The 8,860-nt window shown below is 36.5% G+C and overlaps 1 non-coding gene across 1 annotated transcript; it reads left to right on the plus strand.

The window, feature by feature from the left end:
* Positions 1–629: 629 nt before the first annotated feature.
* On the plus strand, positions 630–733 carry LOC130949304 (small nucleolar RNA R71). The gene has a single exon (XR_009073363.1). It is a non-coding gene; the product is annotated as a small nucleolar RNA R71 (small nucleolar RNA).
* Positions 734–8,860: the final 8,127 nt, after the last annotated feature.

Here is an 8,860-nt window from a genome sequence, read left to right on the forward strand (position 1 = left end):
TGGGGTTCATTACCGGGGATTATGAGAGTTGTGAAAAGTATTGTTCACAATTTCGCGCACCAGAGCTCTGCTCAGAATTCTCTGTCTGTTGCTGAGAAGATGATAGAAAAGGCTTGCTATTGCTAAGCCTGTTTCTTCCACCATTATTAAAGCCTTGTTGAGGCTTCTGTTGATCTTTCCATGAGAAATTTGGATGATTTCTCCATGAGGGATTATAGATGTTTCCATAGGCTTCACCCATGTAATTCACCTCTGCCATTGCAAGGTTCTCAGGATCATAAGCTTCTTCTTCAGAAGATGCCTCTTTAGTACTGTTGGATGCATTTTGAAATCTATTAAGACTCTGAGAAATCATGTTGACTTGCTGAGTCAACATTTTGTTCTGAGCCAATATGGCATTCAGAGCATCAATTTCAAGAACTCCCTTCCTCTGAGGCGTCCCATTACTCATAGGATTCCTCTTAGAGGTGTACATGAATTGGTTATTTGCAACCATGTCAATGAGTTCTTGAGCTTTTGCAGACATTTTCTTTAGGTGAATGGATCCACCTGCAGAATGGTCCAGTGACATCTTAGAAAGCTCAGATAGACCATCATAGAATATATCTAAAATGGTCCACTCTGAAAGCATGCCAGAAGGACACTTTTTGGTCAACTGCTTGTATCTTTCCCAAGATTCTTAGAGGGATTCACCATCTTTTTGCTTGAAGGTCTAAACATCCACTCTAAGCTTGCTCAGCTTTTGAGGAGGAAAGAACTTGGCCAAGAAGGCCGTGACCAGCTTATCCCAAGAGTCCAGGCTATCTTTAGGTTGTGAGTCCAACCATGTTCTAGCCTTGTCTCTTATAGCAAAAGGGAAAAGCATGAGCCTGTAGACTTCAGGATCTACTCCATTAGTCTTAACAGTATCACAGATCTGCAAGAATTCAGTTAAAAACTGATAGGGATCTTCTGATGGAAGTCCATGAAACTTGCAGTTCTGTTGCATTAGAGCAACTAGTTGAGGTTTTAGCTCAAAATTGTTTGCTCCAATGGCAGGGATTGAGATGCTTCTTCCATAAAAGTTGTAAGTAGGTGTAGTATAATCACCAAGCATCCTCCTTGCATTATTATTGGGTTCGGCCATATCTCCTTCTTTTTCGAGATTCTCTGTAAGATTTTCTCTGGATTGTTGTGCTTTAGCTTCTCTTAGCTTCCTCTTCAGAGTCCTTTCAGGTTCAGGATCTGCTTCAACAAGAATGTCCTTGTCCTTGCTCCCGCTCATATGAAAAAGAAGAGAACAGAAAAGGAAGAGGAATCCTCTATGTCACAGTATAGAGATTCCTTTATGTGAGTAGAAGAAGAAAATAATAGAAGAAGGAGGAGAAAAATTCGAACACAGAAGAGAAGAGAGGGTTCGAATTTTAAGATGAAGAGAAGTATTAGTAAATGAATAAATAAATAAAATAGAAGAAGATGGGAAGGAGAGAATTTCAAAAATTAAGAGAAGAAATAAATTTAAAATTAAAATTTGAAACAATTAGTTAATTAAAAAGAATTTTGAAAAATGATGAGGAGTTTTCAAAAATTAGAGAGAAAAAAAGTAGTTAGGTGGTTTTGAAAAAGATAAGAAACAAACAAAAAGTCAATTAGTTAGTTGAAAAAGATTTGAAAATCAATTTTGAAAAGATAAGAAGTTAGAAAAGATTTCGAAATTGATTTTGAAAAAGATATTATTAAAAAGATATGATTGAAAAGATATTTTGAAAAAGATTTGAAAAGGAAATTAAAAAGATTTGATTTTGAAAATTAAAATTGATTACTTGACTAACAAGAAACTAAAAGATATTATTCTAGAATTTAAAGATTGAACTTTTCCTAACAAGAAAGTAACAAACTTCAAATTTTTGAATCAATTACATTAATTGTTAGTAAGGTTTTCGAAATTATGAAATAAAGATAAAAAAAAAGATTTTGAAAATCAATTTTTAAAAAATTTTCGAAAATATAAAAGAAAAATGAAAAAGATTTGATTTTTGAAAAAGTTTTGAAAAGATAAGATTTTTAAAATTGAAATCTTGACTTGACTAACAAGAAACAACTTATTTTAAAAATTTTTTACTAAGTCAACCCAAAGATTTCGAAATTTAGGAGTAAAATAAGGAAAAGATATATTTTTTTATTTTTGAATTTTTAATGAAGAGAGAGAAAAACACACAAATGACTCACAACATGAAAATTATGAATCAAAACACATGATGCATGCAAGAACACTATGAATCTCAAGATGAACACCAAGAACACTTTGAAGATCAAGATGAACATCAAGACTTATTTTTGAAAAATTTTCAAGAAAAGAAAAACATGCAAGACACCAAACTTAGAAATTTTTCATGCTTAGACACCATGAATTAAAAAATGCATATGAAAAACAACAAAAGACACAAAAGAAGAAAATATGAAGATCAAACAAGAAGACTTTCCAAGAACAACTTGAAGATCATGAAGAACACTATGCATGAATTTTTCAAAAAAATGCATAAATTTTAAAAACATGCAATTGACACCAAACTTAAAAATTGACTCAAGACTCAAACAAGAAACAAAAATATTTTTGGTTTTTATGATTTTATTAAAATTTTTTGTTGGATTTTTCGAAAATATTTTTTTCGGAAAAACGAAAACAAAGAAAAAAATTTTGAAAGATTTTTGAAAAGAAAATTACCTAATTTGAGCAACACGATGAACCGTCAGTTGTCCAAACTCGAACAATCCCCGGGAACGGCGCCAAAAACTTGGTGCACAAAATTGTGATCATCAACAATGGCGCCAATAGACTTGGAGCTCTCAAACATGAATCACACTTTGTCACAACTTCGCACAACTAACCAGCAAGTGCACTGGGTCGTCCAAGTAATACCTTACGTGAGTAAGGGTCGATCCCACCGAGATTGTTGGTATGAAGCAAGCTATGGTCATCTTGTAAATCTCAGTTAGGCGGATTGAAATGGTTATAATGGTTTTCAAATATAAAGATAAATAAAGCATAAAATAGAGATAGAGATACTTTTGTAAATCATTGGTGGGAATTTCAGATAAGTGTATGGAGATGCTTTGTTCCTTCTGAATCTCTACTTTCCTACTGCTTTCATCCAATCATTCTTACTCCTTTCTATGGCAAGCTGTATGTAGGGCGTCACCGTTGTCAATGGCTACTTCCCATCCTCTCAGTGAAAATGGTCCAAATGCTCTGTCACAGCACGGCTAATCATCTGTCGGTTCTCGATCATGTCGGAATAGGATCCATTGATCCTTTTGCGTCTGTCACTACGCCCAACACTCGCAAGTTTGAAACTCGTCACAATCATTCAATCCCTGAATCCTACTCGGAATACTACAGACAAGGTTTAGACTTTCCGGGTTCTCAAGAATGCTGCCAATGGATTCTAGCTTATCCCATGAAGATTCTGATTAACGAATCCAAGAGATACACACTCTAGCTCTCGCTTGTAGAACGGAAGTGGTTGTCAGGCACGCGTTCATAAGGACGGATGATGATGAGTGTCACAGATCATCACATCCATCAGGTTGAAGTGCAGCGAATATCTTAGGATAAGAATAAGCTTGAATTGAATAGAAGAACAATAGTAATTGCATTAATTCTCGAGGTATAGCAGAGTTTCACACCTTAATCTATGGTGTGTAGAAACTCCACCGTTGAAAATAAATAAGTGATGGTCCAGGCATGGCCGAATAGCCAGCCCCCAAAGTCTAAAAACTAAACTCTGGTCTAAGGACTAAACGTCCAAAGATGAAAATACAATAGTAAAAGCTCCTATTTATACTAGACTAGCTACTAGGGTTTACAGAAATAAGTCTAAGTTCAGAAATCCACTTCCGGGGCCCACTTTGGTGTGTGCTTGGGCTGAGCTTGAGCTTTACACGTGCAAAGGCTTCTCTTGGGGTTAAACGCCAAGTTGTAATGTGTTTTTGGCGTTTAACTCTGTGACGTGTTTCTGGCGTTTTACTCCAGAATGCAGCATGGAACTGGCGTTGAACGCCAGTTTGCATCATCTAAGATCAAACAAAGTAGAGACTATTATATATTTCTGGAAAGCCCTGTATGTCTACTTTCCAACGCAATTGAGAGCGCGCCTTTTGGAGTTCTATAGCTTGAGAAACTCCATTTCGAGTGCAGGGAGGTCAGAATCCAACAGCATCAGCAGTCCTTTTTCAGCCTGAATAAGATTTTTGCTTAGGTCCCTCAATTTCAGCCAGAAAATACCTAAAATCACAGAAAAATACACAAACTCATAGTTAAGTCCAGAAATGTGAATTTTGCATAAAAACTAATAAAAACATCCATAAAAGTAGCTAGATCCTACTAAAAACTACCTAAAAACAATGCCAAAAAGCGTATAAATTATCCGCTCATCAATAACATTGAGAAAAAGCTCGCCTACTTCCCCAATAAAATACTACAAGAAGCTGAACTCAATTATTAATAAATTAAGCAAGGTACATGTGCTTTGGTCCTAGCATCCCGAAGATTGTGCCCTAACTTTCAAGCTCACATCACCAAAGCCCGAATTAATCAACCCATGAAGCAAATCCTACAAAAAAAAAATAGATATTGCAGGGTGGATATACAGTAGGTTGTGGAGTTGTCCGAGTTCGAATTGAAGTACGCAGTTCGGACGACCATCAAGTTGTAATACTTGCAATACACTTGAGATATTTTAATATTATTTTAATCCACCACCCACACTATCCAATCACGGCTCACCCCCAAGACCTCCAAGGCTATTTCGTTTCCTCATTGTCGTCGAAAATTTGCAAAAGGGAAAAGAGAGAAAAGTTCTTGGTTCTTGAACTTCAAAGCTTGATTTCTTCTGAACTAAAACTCAAATCAAAATTCTAAACCAATAAAAGTGATCCTTTCTTCTTTCTCTTCAAAACCATGTGACTTATTAAGGCTGGAAATAAGTTGAGATATCTATTCTCCCTTCCTTTTGTTTTGGTTTCAAGAACACATGCATAAACATGTATTTTCTTGATGTTCTTTGGTGAATCCATATTTGACGATATATTTTGGTTTGATTTGAGTGGATTTCATCATATAAACCCACATTTATTCATTCAAATAGCATACTTTTCTATTCTCTCCCTAAATTGAGCCTAATTGTAAAAATATGCTATTTTGTGCTTAATTTAATCAATTTTATCCCACTTTCATCCCATTCGATGCCTTGATGGTTTTGATAAGTGATTTCAGGTGTTATAGGTTGGAATGGCTTGGTAAGAGTGGAAGAAGAGCATGCAAGAGGGAGGAAACATGAAGAAATCAAAGGAGAAGCACACACTGGCCTTTGCGTACATGGTGCACAAAATTGTGATCATCAATGGCGCCATCAACATGGTACGCTCAATTGAAATCTCAACTCTTTATCACAACTTCGCACAACTAACCAGCAAATGCACTGGGTCGTCCAAGTAATAAACCTTACGCGAGTAAGGGTTGATCCCACGGAGATTGTTGGTATGAAGCAAGCTATGGTCACCTTGTAAATCTCAGTCAGGCAGATTCAAATGGTTATGAATGATATACGAATAAAGCATAAAGATAGAGATACTTATGTAATTCATTCGTGAGAATTTCAGATAAGCGTATGGAGATGCTTTGTCCCTTCCGTCTCTCTGCTTTCCTACTGTCTTCATCGATTCCTTCTTACTCCTTTCCATTGCAAGCTGTATGTTGGGCATCACCGTTGTCAGTAGCTACAGTCCCGTCCTCTCAGTGAAAATATTCAACGTGCTCTGTCACAGCACGGCTAATCATCTGTCGGTTCTAAATCAGGTTGGAATAGAATCCAGTGATTCTTTTGCGTCTGTCACTAACGCCCAGCCTTCAGGAGTTTGAAGCTCGTCACAGTCATTCAATCCTTGAATCCTACTCAGAATACCACAGACAAGGTTTAGACCTTCCGGATTCTCTTGAATGCCGCCATCAGTTCTAGCTTATACCACGAAGATTCCGATTAAGGGATCCAAGAGATATCCACTCAATCTAAGGTAGAACGGAGGTGGTTGTCAGGCACACGTTCATAGGTGAGAATGATGATGAGTGTCACAGATCATCACATTCAACAAGTTGAAGAACAAGTGATATCTTAGAACAAGAATAGGCCGAATTGAATAGAAGAAAAATAGTAATTACATTGATACTCGAGGTACAGCAGAGCTCCACACCTTAATCTATGGTGTGTAGAAACTCCACCGTTGAAAATACATAAGAACAAGGTCTAGGCATGGCCGAATGGCCAGCCTCCCAAAGAGGGTTCAATCATAAAAACATGATCAAAAGATGAAAATACAATAGTAAAAGGTCCTATTTGTAGAGAACTAGTAGCCTAGGGTTTACAGAAATGAGTAAATGACATAAAAATCCACTTTCGGGCCCACTTGGTGTGTGCTTGGGCTGAGCATCGAAGCTTTCATGTGTAGAGACTTTTCTTGGAGTTAAACGCCAGCTTTTGTGCCAGTTTGGGCGTTTAACTCCCATTCTTGTGCCAGTTCCGGCGTTTAACGCCGGGTAATTTTAAGCTGATTTGGAACGCTGGTTTGGGCCATCAAATCTCGGGCAAAGTATGGACTATTATATATTGATGGAAAGCTCAAAATGTCTACTTTCTAACGCAGTTGAGAGCGCGCCAATAAAGCTTGTGTAGCTCCAGAAAATCAACTTCGAGTGCAGGGAGGTCAGAATCCAACAGCATCTGCAGTCCTTTTCAGCCTCTGAATCAGATTTTTGCTCAGGTCCCTCAATTTCAGCCAGAAAATACCTGAAATCACAGAAAAACACACAAACTCATAGTAAAGTCCAGAAAAGTGAATTTTAACTAATAATAAAAATATACTAAAAACTAACTAAAACATACTAAAAACAATGCCAAAAAGCGTATAAATTATCCGCTCATCACAACACCAAACTTAAATTGTTGCTTGTCCCCAAGCAACTGAAAATCAAATAAGATAAAAGAAGAGAATATGCAATGAATTCCAAAAACATCTATGAAGATCAGTATTAATTAGATGAGCGGGGCTTTAAGCTTTTTGCCTCTGAACAGTTTTGGCATCTCGCTCTATCCTTTGAAATTCAGAATGATTGGCTTCTATAGGAACTCAGAATCCAGATAGTGTTATTGATTCTCCTAGTTAAGTATGATGATTCTTGAACACAGCTATTTTATGAGTCTTGGCCGTGGCCCAAAGCACTCTGTCTTCCAGTATTACCACTGGATACATACATGCCACAGACACATAATTGGGTGAACCTTTTCAGATTGTGACCCAGCTTTGCTAGAGTCCCCAATTAGAGGTGTCCAGGGTTCTTAAGCACACTCTTTTTACCTTGGATCACAACTTTATTTCTTTTTTTTCTTTTTGTTTTTTTTTTTGCTTTTTCTTGCTTCAAGAATCATTTTTATGATTTTTCAGATCCTCAGTAACATGTCTCCTTTTTCATCATTCTTTCAAGAGCCAACCATTCATGAACAACAAATTCAAAAGACATATGCACTGTTTAAGCATACATTCAGAAAACAAAAGTATTGCTACCACATCAAAATAATTACTCTGTTATTGATAAACCCCATTTTTAGGGATCATCTTGTATTGAATTTAGGGTATTTTGATAACCTTTTCTCGCATTTAACCTATGAATTGGCATGGTTTTGTAATCTCTCCCGTATTTGTGCTTAATTGTAAAAACATGCTTTTTAAGCCTTATTTTGATGAATTTTAGTTCCTCTTTGATTCCATAAGATGCCTTGATATGTTTGCTAGTAATCTCAGGATGAAATAGGTTAGGCATGGATCAAAGGAGCAAGGAAGGAAGCATGCAAGTGGAGAGAAGCACAAAAGCCAAAGAAATTGATCTAGGCCATGCACGCGCACGCGTACAAGGCGCTTGCGCACACATTGCGAAATAAGCCAGGGATGCGCACGCGTCGATGACAGCACATGACCTCATTAATGCAACACATGCCTGGCGATTTGAGAGGGTTTCTAAACCCATTTTTTGCGTCAATTGCTAAGGGAAAGGAATAAAAGGATGAAGGATTAAGGGGAAGGCATTAGTGAAGGAATTAATGAAGCATATAGAATATACTTAGTATTAGTTTAGAGTTTTAGAGAGAGAAGCTCTCACTTCTCTCTAGAATTAGGATTAGGTTTAGTTCTTAGATCTAGGTTTTAATCTTAGCTTTCTTCTACTTCTACTTCCCAATTCATTGTTGTTACATTTATCATTCTTCTACTCCTTTGTTGTAATTCCCTTTATATTGTTCTTATACTTTGTTATAGATCTACTATTGCTACTTCCATTTTCTTTCAATTCAATAAGAGGTAATTCATAATAATTGTTCTTCATTGCTTTTCTATTGTTGATCTCTTGTTTTTGTAGTTGTAGATTCCTTTAATTCTTGCATTTAATAATGTTCACTTGTATTGCACTCTATGTGTTTGATGAAATGTCTCTTCTAGATATAGTGTAGGTTTCGCTCCTCTTGGCCTAGGGAGAGTAATTAGTGACTCTTGAGTTATCTAATTCCTTTGTTGATTGATAATTAGAAGTTGCTAATTAATTTGAATATCTCTAAAGATAGTCATTCCTTTAGGAGATGATTAGGGCTTGAGGAATCAAATTGATTCATCCACTTGACTTCCCTCCATAGTTAGAGGTTAACTAAGTGGTAGCAATGAACAATTCTCATCACAATTGAGAAAGGTAACTAGGATAGGATTTCTAGCTCTCACATCTTGCCAAGAGCTTTGTTAGTTGTTAGTTTATTTTCATTGCCATTTACTTTTCATGCTTCTT

The sequence above is a fragment of the Arachis stenosperma genome, chromosome 1, assembly GCF_014773155.1.
Source record: "Arachis stenosperma cultivar V10309 chromosome 1, arast.V10309.gnm1.PFL2, whole genome shotgun sequence".
NCBI lineage: Eukaryota > Viridiplantae > Streptophyta > Magnoliopsida > Fabales > Fabaceae > Arachis > Arachis stenosperma.